This window comes from Ovis canadensis, chromosome 3 (assembly GCF_042477335.2).
Source record: "Ovis canadensis isolate MfBH-ARS-UI-01 breed Bighorn chromosome 3, ARS-UI_OviCan_v2, whole genome shotgun sequence".
NCBI lineage: Eukaryota > Metazoa > Chordata > Mammalia > Artiodactyla > Bovidae > Ovis > Ovis canadensis.
In genome coordinates, this window is record NC_091247.1 from 231,966,155 (window position 1) to 231,979,520 (window position 13,366).

The window sequence follows — 13,366 nt, forward strand, 5'->3', positions numbered from 1 at the left end:
GGACCTAAAGTTTGGTTTTGTTTTCCTTGAAGTTAGATGATTCAGCAAGGGCCTTTGAGACTGCTGTTTCCTTTTCTAGGCCCAAAGACTCTTTCACTCATCAGAAGCAACACTCACCTGTGCCCCTCCCTGATCAGGCCCAAGCAAACCAGCTGCCCTCACCTGAAAGGGTGTTAGTCTCTTAATCATGTCCCTGCGACCCCATGGACTGTAGTCCACCAGGCTCCTTTGTCCGTGGGATTTTCCAGGTAAGAATACTGGAGTGGGTTATCTGTTCCTTCTCCAGGGGATCTTCTCAACTCAGAGATGGAACCCAGGTCTCCTACATTACAGGTGTATTCTTTACCATCTGAGCCACCAGGGGCATGCATAAGAAACTGCTACCTCCCCAAACTGGGGTCAGAAGGCTGGGCGTGTGGTTCAGGCTCTACAAGGCAGTTCACATCCTCCTAGTATCTCCCCTTGTCTGCCTAAGAAGCTCTTACATCTCAGGACACCTCTAACCAATACCGTCTTTTGGTGGGAGCTAGAGCTCAGCAGTGAATATTTTCAGCCCAGAGAGACACAGCCTGTGCTTTAGACCATGGGAAACCCTCCCAGCTAGCCCCAGTCCATCCAAATCTCTCCTGTTCCTCAGATCCCATGGTCAACAGACAGTCCCCGAGTCTGTTCAGCAGCCCAGCTCCCACAGTGTCCAGAGCTGAGGCTCCTCCCTCCCCCGTGTCCCCTCGGCCCTGCACGATGAGCCCGCACTCCTGGGAATGGAGGGGCCCCTGTGCGCTTCTTCCGGGGCTGCTGCTGGGCCTTCCTTCTCCTCCAACCAGAGCAGGGAGCTGGGCTCTTCCATGCCCATGAGTAGGGGGAGGAGGGGACGAGCGGTCAGTCCCTCCATCTCCTGCGGGCGGAGGCCCTGCGGGAGGAGGCGCTGGGGGCTGAGAGTGGGCTTGGCCTGTTCAGTGGTCAGGACTCAGGGCGCATTCGGGAAAGGCTGAACCTGCTGGGGAACGGTGACAATGTTGATGGTGACAAGCTGTGTCCATCTCTGTACGAGCTGGTCCAGTTCACCAATTCTCTCAAAACTAACCCCCGTATATAAACACCCTTCCTCTGGCAACAGAGGGTGGGCTCAGTGTTTTCCAGGAAACTCCTCACTAACCTCTCGGAAACATTCTGAGAGAGTCTCTGATGATGCAACGAGCATCCGCTTTGGTTAGGAATCGACAAGGACTCACTGTTGGGCACATGGATGTCCATGCTATGTAGCAGCCTCGATGGGAGGGGAGTTTGGGGGAGAAAGGACACACGTGTGTGTTTGGCTGAACAGTTCCCCTTGGTGTTCACTTGAAACTGTCACAACACTGTTTGTTAACGGGCTACACCCTAAATACAAAGTGAAAGTTAAGAAACAAAACATGTGACCAAACACAAAAAGAAGACACTGGATGATTTGAACGTTGGCTTCACAAGTGCATTTTGGTAATACAGAAAACCACAGTATTTTAGAATCCTAGTTTATGATTTAGATTCTATGATATTTAGGTGACTGATCAATTGTTGAATACAGGCACTGGCAAAAATACAAGCTAAAGGCTAACCAGTTTTAGTATCATAAATGTCACCCTACAGTCTAAAGCTAGGCACATCTGTCTGTTCATCTGTCTCCCTCCCTCCAACTCCCTCTGTCTATGGTGTTAAGATTTGTGCCACCAGTGAGCTGGCTCCCGCTCTCCTGCAGCACACACCCTTCATTCTGTGGGAGAAGTGGTGACACGCGTGTACACTAGTGTCGGTGAGGAGGTGACGCTCGGTGACAGAAGGAAGGTGACTGGCGGGGGGCTCGGCCCGGCCTCGGCCTGGGGGCTCTGCCCGGACCCCCGCTCCCTGGTCCACTGCTGACCATAGCAGGGGCGGGAGAGGCCCGTGAGGGGCCCTGGCCAAGAACCTTCATGCACGGCTCGCCATTTACATCGAGAGCGTGGAGTTTTTGCAAAGATCTTCAAATTTCTGTCTTTTTTCTGACTTCTTTAGTTTTCATTAGTCTTCTCACCAGGGGTGTCGTTAACTAAATCAGCCTGTATATTATTAATATTAACATATATCATTGATATATAAAATTATATTAAAATAATAACAGTACATAACATTTAATATTTATTTACATTATATATGCATATGTTTATGTAGCATTATTTTATATTAACTTAAATCAATAAATATAAGTTGACTAGCATAGCAGTATGAGTATATGTTACTCCTCAGAGGCAGACCTTTGCCTTTTATGCAGTCAATACTGCCTGCTGACCGTATTTTGTTTGCCAGAAAAAAAATGAACACTGAGGCCAGAGTGAAAAGTGAGGGGAAGACAGGCAGAGAAGACCCAACCTGAAATTACAGCGGAGGCGTAATTAAGTCACTCAAGTGAAACAAGAAGTGCGTTCCTGAGACCAGCCTGAAGCGCACAGTCTTAGTGAGGGGAGCGGATGCGACTCAGCGCCGGCTCATTGGCACCTTCAGGGGTGGGCGAGCGGGAGGGAGCGTCCTCCGGGGGTCTCTCTGCGGCTCCTCCGCGGACCCGCTCGCCTCCCCAGGCTCTGCTGCGACCTTCCTGCTTTGCCGCCCGGAGGCCCGTTTCCTGCCCTCCGCTGTTCTCCTCCTACCCTCTCTCTGTCCTGGATTCTCTCGGCTGCTACCGGCCGGCTGGAGACACAGGCATCACAAGACCTTCCCTCCAGCCAGTGAGCTGTCCTCGCCCAGCCCTCCTCCTTGAGAGCTGGGTTAACGGGGTGCCTGGGGTTCATTACTGAGACTTTCCTTGCTTGCAGTTTCCTCCATTCGTGATGGTGGGATGCGCAGGGCAACTGAAGACATTTCTGGATTTCCCTGAATGTGGATGCTACATGAACCTAGTTTGCTTATAGCAGAATCATGTGGTTCTAAAGAAAGATTTTTATATTCCTATTAAAACCACTGGAAAACCCCCAAACAGGAAACGGTGACACCTCAGAGTCATACTGTTACATGACAAAAGCAAGCTGTAAAACAACACACGTTATTTGTCTAAGGGAACTGAAAGTGAACCTATGTTATCTGCGTGTCAATAAATACACATTTGAAAATGTTTTTAAAAAGCTGGAGGAATATACATAAATGAACCACAGACACTTTGTCAGGATGAAAGAGAAATTCTGCTTTTACTCTAAATTATCCAGTTTCTTGGTGCACTTTTAACTCAGGAGGAACTTGAACATGAGTGTATATTGTTTGTATTTAGATAAACACTTTACATATGATTGTACAGAACCAGCTTATCATAAAAACCGAACCAATGTATTTCAGAGTCAAACAAGTGATGAGCTGCGCAGAGGAGAGTGAGCCTCTGCTGAAGGGTCAGAGACAGAATGAGCACACGAGCAGCACGCGCAGTGAAACGCTGGCTGCATGCCGCCGGCCCCTCCAGCCACTAGAGCATTCCTTGAGCACTTGCTGGGTTTAAGGCAGCCTGGACATCAGTTCCCTGCCCAAGGCAAGTCTGAATTCATGCCAGGCCCATAGTAAAGACATGTTCTCATTAGCATCTCTCAGAGGTAGAAAATGTACGCTTTATTCTCTAAACGTATTCTGGCCTGCTCTATAATGGATCGTTCCACTAAAAACAAAACTCTCAAGCCAACATTAAAAACCACCTTTTCGGTGTACCTGAAAGCTTTTGCCATTTTAGAGCTTTCTCTTTTTCTGTCATCTCTTAAACACATGTAAAATAAATACAGTCAAGTCCCCAGCAGGAGGGGCTACTCAGGGAGCTCTGGGCCTCAGTCGTTTCTAGGAATGAAAGTGGCAAAGAGCATTTTTGCTCCAGAACTCTAAAGGCATTTTGGTGTTGGACAATCAGGACCGGTGGAAAGCATATGATAGCCTGATGCTGTTTTTCCATCTGCCACAGTTCAGTGATTTTCAATATCTTACTTTCTGTAACCAAATATTGAGAGTGCTCAGGAGAGAGCATACATATAACTACACAACTCGTTATAAATAGCATATAAGTAGAAAGTATAGTTAGATGTGAGTAGTTCCTGTGGCTCTCAGTCCATAAGGCTGACTCCCTTCCTCGGGCAGCTCTACAGATTGGACAGTAGGTGGCGCCTTCAGCCTGTTTGGAAAGCAGTTCCCGGGGCTTTGGCTCGTTCACTTGCTTTTTAACTGTTTCCGCACTATTGCACAGAAAACAAAGTAATGCGCTGCCTAAGCCTATGAAGTCCCGATCAACGTCACGGGAGCAACTCCAGAAGAACACAAAGCCACATAACTGGATCTGTCGGAAGCACTGACAAATATCCGCAGGAAAGACTCCACCTCTCCGTGATTCCGAACTGAAAAAAGAAAGTGAAAGTCACTCAGGCGTGTCCGACTCTGCGATCCCTTAGACTGGAGCCCACCAGGCTCCTCTGCCCATGGAATTCTCCAGGCAAGAATACTGGAGTGAGTTGCCATTCCCTTCTCTAGGGAGCCGGCCCAACCCAAATTGTCCAGTGATGAAACGCTGTTAGGGTTTGTGTCACGGATGCCCTTTGCTGCTTTGATTCCTGGAATGACAGAATCCCAGGCCAGCCTGGGACCCACCCCAAAGTAGTTTGTGTCCTGTAACCCTGGTCAGACAGTTTAGTTCGGTTTTCTTGTTTGGAAACAATTTGACCTAGCTGCTCACAAGCGAAAAGCAAACTGTTGCAGGAAGACGAACCCCTTCCAGGGCCCGAAACTGGGCTCTTCTCTAACACTCGAAAATGAATTGTCCGAGACACTTGTGCTGACAAAGCAAGAGATTTTATTGGGAAAGGGCACCGGGGTGGAGAGCAGTAGGGTGAGGGAACCCAGGAGAACTGCTCTCCCATGTGGCTTGCAGTCTCGGGTTTTATGCTAATGAGATTAGTTTCTGGGTGGTCTTTGGCCAATCATTCTAATTCAGGGCCTTTCCTGGTGGCCTTTGGCCAATCATTCTAATTCAGGGCCTTTCCTGGTGGCCCACGCATCCTCAGCCAAGATGGGTGGTAGCGAGAGGGATTCTGGGAAGTGGACGGACAGGCGGTGTCTCCTTTCGACCTTTCCCGAACTCTTCCGGTTGGTGGTGGCTGATTAGTTCTGCGTTCCTCATCAGGCCCTCCTGTCATAAAACAACTCATGCAAATGGTTACTATGGTGCCTGGCCTGGGTGGGCGGTCTCAATCAGTGGGCTTCCCCTAACAAAACTGCTAGACCTTAAAATGTCCCAGTAGAGTACAGTCAAATGCTCCTGATTCTAGGTACTTCACAGGGTGCTTTTAAGCCTTGTCAGCCAACAGCTTCTCTTGATTCTGAAAGCTGGGTTTTCTAGGGACCGGCAGCAGTGGAAGTGTGATGAAATCACCGCAGCGGTGTTGTGCTTCAAAGCACAGGATCTGGACAGACTAGGAACAAGGATAAAATATTCTGAAGGGGTGAGTCCAGGGCATTTACTCTTATCTGAACGAGTTTGTGCACAGATGCATTTTAGGCATCACTTCAGGGAGGCCACAGGCTCCCTGGGCTCTCCAAGTCCCTCAGGTGAAGAGCTCCTGGACCGGGAGTGAAAGAAAGCAAAGGCAGCCCTTCCATCATCCCCATTCCGACCTCGGGTCCCATCACATTCCGACCCCTGGGCCCGTGAGGGGGCCGGTGGCCGCTCAGCGCGCTCTCCCAGCCGCTCGGCCCCAGAGGAGTGACCGGAGCAGGCCTGCCCCGTGGCGCCGCGGCTGCCTGCCTGCTGCCGGCTCGGTGAGAAGGCCCATGGAGGTCTAGGAAAAGCAAAGGGGCGCCCCTCTCAGCAGAGCAGCCCCGAGCACAGGGAGTTAAAGGAACAGGAAGCAGGGTTAGGTCAGGGAAGGACCCCTTTGTGCCGCGCTGATAAGGGAGTGGCTGAGGCTTCCCTCCCCGCACACGCGGCTCCACCTCTGCAGGCTCTTCCAGCTTGCCTCCGTGAGAGGCGGCCCCTTGTCAGAAGGCAGATCTTTCTATCACCAGTAAACTGTCTTCTCCCTGCTGTCAGCCCTGTAATCTGGCACTAGATGCTCCTGTTCCACTGGCTGCTAACACTTCTCTAAAAGGAGATCTAACTGTCAAAGTTCAAAATTCCAGGGGTCTGTGGAGTCCCGCCACCAATCCACCCCTAGAGTTGTGTTTGAATCAGGTAAAAACGCTCATTACAGGCTTAGCATTGAGGATACTAAAGTGAGAACATGAGTGAATTAGAACTTTTGGAAAGTCTGATTTTAAAAGTATTTGTTTATCTTTAGTCCTGTAAGACAATTTTACTCTTGCTTATCTTGTCTGAGGAATAAACATGGAAAGATGCTGAACAAAAGCTACAAAATTTAAGATTTGAAGAAGGGAACTAAAAGAGAATGGGTCTCATGAAGAGTAACACCTTTCAGACGGAGAAGCTGAGAGGAGAAAGAAATTGATTTAAGAAGAGATCTTACCATTAGAGCTGAGGCCATCTGCCATTTCGTCACATTTACTTTCCTGCATGCAAGGTCACCTTGTACAGACTCCTACAGACGCACAATACAGCTGCCATCTCCACTGACACGCAGAGGGGCCGCCGCTTCAGACCGCCTTGTGGGGCACTCAGGATGCTCAGGACTCTGTCCTATGTGTCCCTGGGAAGTGACTCCCAGGAGGTCCAGCCACTGAGCCGAGTTCCACTCTGTTTTCAAACAGCCCTTTAAATCCCTGGGGCCAGCGCTCCTCTCTCTCACCACATAAAACGTCCCCCGTGAGTCACTGCTCCTCATCAACATGGCGGCTGGTTTCATAATCAGTCTTAAGATATGGTCACCTGATTCTATTATTTTTTATTATGCTAAAGTCAGTCAAGTGTTTTATATCTTTTTGGCATATTAATATGTTAGATTCAGAGAAATGATTCAAGTATAAAGTCAAATGCTTATCCTCCTATGCACATGAAGTAGATAAATATAATCTCTGGGAGATGGTGAAGGACAGGGAGGCCTGGGGTGCTGCAGTCCATGGGGTCGCGAGAGTTGGACCTGACTCAGCGGCTGCACAATGATGAACTATTGTCTCAGCTGATAATGAATGCCCAGTGCATAGGGGAAAGTGGGAGAAAAGGATTTTAAGAAATGGATCAAGCTTAGCTAATGAAATTAGCAGTTGCAAATGTTGTTTGAGGGAAGAACATAGTGAATTATGAATTAGGAATTTTCATCTTATGTGAAAGGAAAAAAGCAAAAGTCACAGAACATTCTCATGAGGAGACATATTTATTTATTTAGAAACTGCTTATTTTCTGTCAACCAATTTCCATTTTATGAGTTTGTGGGGTTTCCATAATGGCTCAGGGTAAAGAATCCTGCCAATGCAGGAGACACGAGTTCAATCCCTGGTCCAGGAAGATCCCACGTGCCTCAGAGGAGCTAAGGCTGTAAACCACAACCACCGAGCCTGTGCTCCACAGCCTGGGGGCCACAGCCACTGAGCCCACGCTCTGCCACCGCTGAAGCGTGGGGGCCCTGGGGCCCACGCTCCATAGCAAGGGAAGCTGCTGCAATGAGAAGGCCAGGCACCAGAACCAGAGAATGTGCCCTGCTCACCACAAGCAGAGCAAAGCCTGTGCAGCAGCAAGGACCCAGCAAGAACCCAGCACAGCCCCCACCCAAGAAAAGAGCCTGGGAAAGAAGAGCTGAAGCCCACGCAGTGCTCTGCCTACCCGTCCAGTGGCCTGAGCAGTGGGCGCTGCAGGCCGGCCTTCAGGGGGAGCTGCGGAGCAGGCGGCGAGCTCGCGGCCCGCCTGTGGACTAGGCCGCCCCGCAGACCCAGCAGCCTTGCACTCAGGCGCTGAAGTGGCCCATTCACGGTGACGCCCTCCTTGCTCAGAGCGGCTCAGCTGCCCCCTGCTCTCCCCTTTTAATCTCTTCAGAATCTGCAGACGTGGAGATCAGGCACGACCTCCCAGGAGTGTTCACAGGAAACGGTGCCGCGCACGGGCAGAACTTCTCTGCGAGCATCCGCCAAGTCAGAGCCACCGACTGAGCTCCCTGGTTGCCGGGAATGGGTGGTCTCCAGAGCGCAGAGGAGAGCGCGTGTCACACAGACCGATGGTAAGAAGTTCACAGGCATGCCTCTGGGAGAGGCTGGCGGTCAGCCTTGGGATCGGAACCAGCAGGAGTCTTGGCTCCTGGAAGCTGCCTGGGTCTGGGGAGCGGAGGCTCCAGGAGGGAAGCGGCCGAGCAGAGGAGCGGCGGCAGCAAAGCAGCTCGGCTCGCTGGCGAGGGTTCCTGGAGGACGCAGCAGGGACAGCGGCTGGGGTTTCAGGGGCAACGGCGGCATGAGCTGCCCACAGAAGCTTCTCGCAGGTTCTCTTCGGATCCCTAATGCAGGCGCCGCCACTGTTCCCTCCGTAGATGTACTGCTCCCCTGGGAAGTAAAGGTCGGTGCCGCCTAAGTGGGCTCCTGCTGCAGGACCGTGATGACGCCGGCCTTCGTTTGCCGGACAGCAAGGACCCAGGAGAGCGTAGAAGATTCACTTCAAGTTATGACAAGAATCCAGACAGTGCCGAATGGACCGCTGTCTGGGTAGCGCGGGAAAAGCCTGAGCAGATGTTTTAGAGAAGCCAGATAGTAAAACAAACCTGACTTTCATTCAGTTTGTAGAAATAAAGCTGTGAGTTTTATTCTTTAGAGGTTTAAAATTTTTGTAATGTCTTGGCATTTCTGAGAAACTTGTAACACATGTGCAAGGTTCAAGAACTAGAAATATAAAATAGCTCACATTGCATTGTTCTTCCTACCCCCTCCCTTCTTGTCAAGGCCCTGCTGCTTCCACAGTCAGCCACGTGTTTTGTTCTCAGGAATACCTTCCAGGGGTTTATTTTATTTTTTTCCCTAAGTATTTATTTGGCTGTGCCTGCGGGACCTTTTCCATGGGAGCTCTTAGCTGTGACATGTGGGTCCTAGTTTCCTGACAAGGGGTTGAACTCAGGCCCCTACAATGAGAGTGCGGAGTCTTAGCCCCTGGATCAGGAGAGATGCCCCAGAGTGTCATTTTATGTAAGCACAAGCAACTGTGAATATCTGTTTCTTCACTCCCCGTGGTGGTGCTAGTGGTAAAGAACCCACCTCCCTGTGCAGGAGACATAAGAGACTCAGGTTCAATCCCTGGGTCTGGAAGATCCTCTGGAACAGGACTTGGGAAACCACCGTAGCATCCCTGCCTGGAGAATCGAGTGGGCAGAGGAGCCCAGTGGGCCACAGTCCACGGTGTCACACAGTGTCGGGCAGGACTGAGTGACTGAGGACACCGCATTTAAAGCCATGAACGGTAGCATACTGAGCACAGAGCTTTATGGTGTCTTGCTTATACTCAGCTGACAATATCATGGGGAATAGTCTCTCTTGGGACACTGTTTTGCACAAACCAGTCCACTGAATAGATGATGTACTATAATACACTTTACTGGTCCACACTGGAATAAATACTAATATAAAATGACATCTTGATATCACAATAAGCAATGTAATGCAAAACCTTAGCCTAATTTATTCCATTGCAGGAAAATGTATAAATTTCTAAGGCGTTAGGAATTTCTACAAATCTAATGGATTTGTAGCCTGAAGTATTTCTAACTGAAATATAGCATGTGATAGGATGTCGCTGGTAAACTAGCACGTTGCTGGATTCCCCCCGCCCCCCGCCCCCCGAGGAGCTATGCAATGATCACTTCTCTTTCCCTGAGACTCGACCTCTCCTCCCCCAGGTTTCTCCCTGATCTGTTTTTAGAAACACTCTCCACCCTCTTCTCCGCTTGGGACTTCCCTATCGTCTGCTCTTCTCAGCACTGTCCTTCATTCGCCGCCCGCATCGCCTGGCCTGGTCTCTCCCTGCGGTCTCAGCATTGCCCAGCATCGCTGCCCCCACTGCCCTGGAGACTGTATCCATGCGGCCAGATAGGTGGTTGAGTGTAGAAAAATGGTTCATGGATGATATTGAATCACTGAGCCTGGATGAGAAGGAGACATCCACAGGGGAGTTCAAGGTAGCGGGGGAAGAAGGAGAATTTAGGTTTTATCTGTGGTCTTCATTCAGGGGAAGATGCTACAGGGCCCACACCAGGGAAGAAGGAGTCAGAGTCAGAGGTAAATACTTGGGAGGTGGTGCCCAGAAATTCCAGCAGGAACTCTGAAGAGAAGAGTGAGGGGGAGAGCCTGCTGTGAAGCTGCTGTATGTTGGGCAGGGCACACACGGGGCAGCAGAGAAAGAAGCAGGAAAGTAATGACAGGCTTCCCAAGGGAAGGGGAGGGCGTCACGGTGACCGTGATGTGCATATAATTATACATGTCACAGAGAGACGAGGGAGAGTGGAAAGAGCCAGCGAGAGGGGAGCGTGGGCGCAATCAATACATCCTGTACGTTGTTGGAGAAGGCAATGGCACCCCACTCCCGTACTCTTGCCTGGAGAATCCCATGGATGGAGGAGCCTGGTAGGCTGCAGTCCATGGGGTCGCTAAGAGTCAGACGCGACTGAGCAACTTCAGTTTCCCTTTTCACTTTCATGCATTGGAGAAGGAAATGGCAACCCACTCCAGTGTTCTTGCCTGGAGAATCCCAGGGACGGGGGAGCCTGGTGGGCTGCCGTCTCTGGGGTCGCACAGAGTCAGACATGACTGAAGCGACTTAAATGTACATTGTTTCATGAGAGGCCAAGAGCAGAGGCCAAGAGAGAGGCTGAGCCAGAGCGCAGGACACAACCAAGGAGACATAAAACTTGATAAATAAAAACATAGGTGTTCAAATCAAGATTGTGTTAAAACGCTCTTGTAAGGAATACAATTGGGATTTTAAGGAACTCCTTTTAGGGAATATGGAAATAGAGTGCAGGTGAGATGATATGAATTTTTAGATGAGGATTCACAAGGATGACTGCCCTGCCTAGAGAGTGGCACCACCAGAAGCAGCTCTGCGCCGAGGTGAGCCGGGAGATGGCTCAGCACAGTGGGGGAGACACTGGTCGATGGAGACTCTGGGCCTTCCCGGGAGGAGGGGTTCCTGCAGACCCCATACGTCGGGGTGCTGAGAACATCGGGCAGGAGTTACCTGCGCCACTGGGAGTCACTGTACTTGGAGGATGTTTGCTTAAATATAGTTCCATTTCTTTCTGGCCGCACGGGGCCTTCCTTGCTGCTTGCAGGCTCTCCCTACTGCAGAGAGCAGGGCCTGCGCTCTAGTTGCGGTGGTTGGGCTTCCCACTTTGGTGGCTCTCTTGCTGTGGAGCGCTGGGCTCTAGAATGCCTGGGCTCAGTATTTACAGCTTCATTTCTCTGTGGCACGTGGGATCTTCTGGGGACCAGAGATCGAACCAGTGTCCCCTGCACTGCAAGGTAGATGCTTAACCGCTGGACCGCCAGGGCAGCCCCTGTACTTGAAGTTTTCACTGGAGCTACCTAAGTCCTGATAAACGTGACCCCAGCAAAAGGGGGAAGGAGAGTGAGCGCACGGCCTGCCTTCCACCGCAGGGAGCCTGCTGGGTCCGCACAGACCCCTTTCCGTTTCTGAACCGCACTTGCCATTTACTCACTTCCTTTTCTCCACCTAAAAAACACACTCTCTTAAATTCTCCAAGCAATCTTCCCGGTGGCTTTCTTCCATGGAAGCAGAATTTCTAGGCAAAAGAGTCTATGCAATCTTTCTATGTGAGTATCAGAAGAAGGTGAACATTTTCTTTGGGGTAACGGTTCTGGAAATTCAGAATTAAATATGTTTCAGCTCGCATTGGCCTAACGACTGTACCTGGCCCAGCTTCCTGCATCTTAGCCGGCTCACTGGTGTCATTAAGGCCCCGGGGTCTCTCTGGCCCCTCAGCCACGGCATCCACCTCCTACAGCAAGGCGAAAAAAAAAAAAAAAAAAAGGCTCTCTGGCACCATTAAGACCCCTGCTGACTGCAGATCCTGTGACCTTGCTGGTGCCTTGACTTACTGCAGCTTCCTAAGTCCTTACCTAGGATTTGTTGGCATAAAGTTCAACCAGGAAAAACAAAACAAAACCTGTTTTAGTGTGTCTCTTGATATTTGGTTTTGCTTTTACATTTGCAAGAGCAAAACAGAGAAAATGAAGCAGAAGATACTTTCAAACATATGGTTAACGGATTTAGAATTACTGATTCAAAGTGAAAGTGAAAGTGAAGTCGCTCAGTCATGTCTGACTCTGCGACCCGTGGACTGTAGCCCACCAAGCTCCTCTGTCCATGGGATCCTCCAGGCAAGAATACTGGAGTGGGTTGCCATTCCCTTCTCCAAAACACACACTTAACACACAAGAAGACATTAAATTGATTGAAGACATTGCAAGAAGTGTCATAATTCATTCTCCCTTTGTCCACAGCTAATTGAGTGTGCTCAGTTAAGATGCTCTGTGTCTACAGAGCGCGCTGTCATTCTTGGCTAATTTAAAATACAGTGTATTAATGGGAAATTGAAATACAGTGTATTAATGGGAAACTGGAGGCACAATGAGGCAAACAGATCAGGAGACAACTGTCATCGAAGAGAGTTGATGACATAGAGTTCCCAAGAGGAGGGACAGGCCACGCCATTGGGCCACACGGGAAGGGACTGGACTTGTCCGGAGAGGGAGGGAGGGGAATTCAGTACAGGGGCCTTTCCTGTGACTCCTCAGGAGGGAACAGCGAGCTGGGTGTGCAGGTTCAGGACCAGCCAGTGCGCGTGATGTTAGCGGCCATCCTCGGCGTCTGGCTCTGGGTGACGAGGGAAGGGGATGGTGGCCCAGGGCGCAGCATAAATGTCACCTCCTCGGAGACACGTCCCCACGTGCATCTGCAGTGACGGCTCCCCCGCGTCTCCTGCCCTCCGCGCCTCGGCCCTTCGCGGTCCAGGGCCGGCCCTGTCAGCGCCGCTGGGGCTCGTCAGCCATCCGTCCTCGGCCGGGACGCCTCTCCTCTCCTCCCCGCCGCCCCCCGCCCCAGCCCCTTCCCGCTGCGCCGCGTCCGCCCTTCGCTCCCTGGAGCTGCCTCTTCTACAGGCGGTTCTGTTCATTCCTCGTCTCCCTCCACAGCGCCAGCTCTGCGGGAGCAGCAGGATCGCTTCTTTTTAAAGTGTGGGGGTTTTCTGTCTTACTCTCCTCTTTTTGTTTATTTATTTATTATTTTTTCTTTTACTTTATTTCACTTTACAATGCTGTATCGGTTTTGCCACACATCGACAGGAGTCCGCCACGGGTGTACACGAGCTCCCAACCCTGAACGCCCCTCGCACCTCCCTCCCTATGCCATCTCTCTGGGTCATCCCAGGGCACCAGCCCCGTGTCAAGGGCTGTGAGGTGT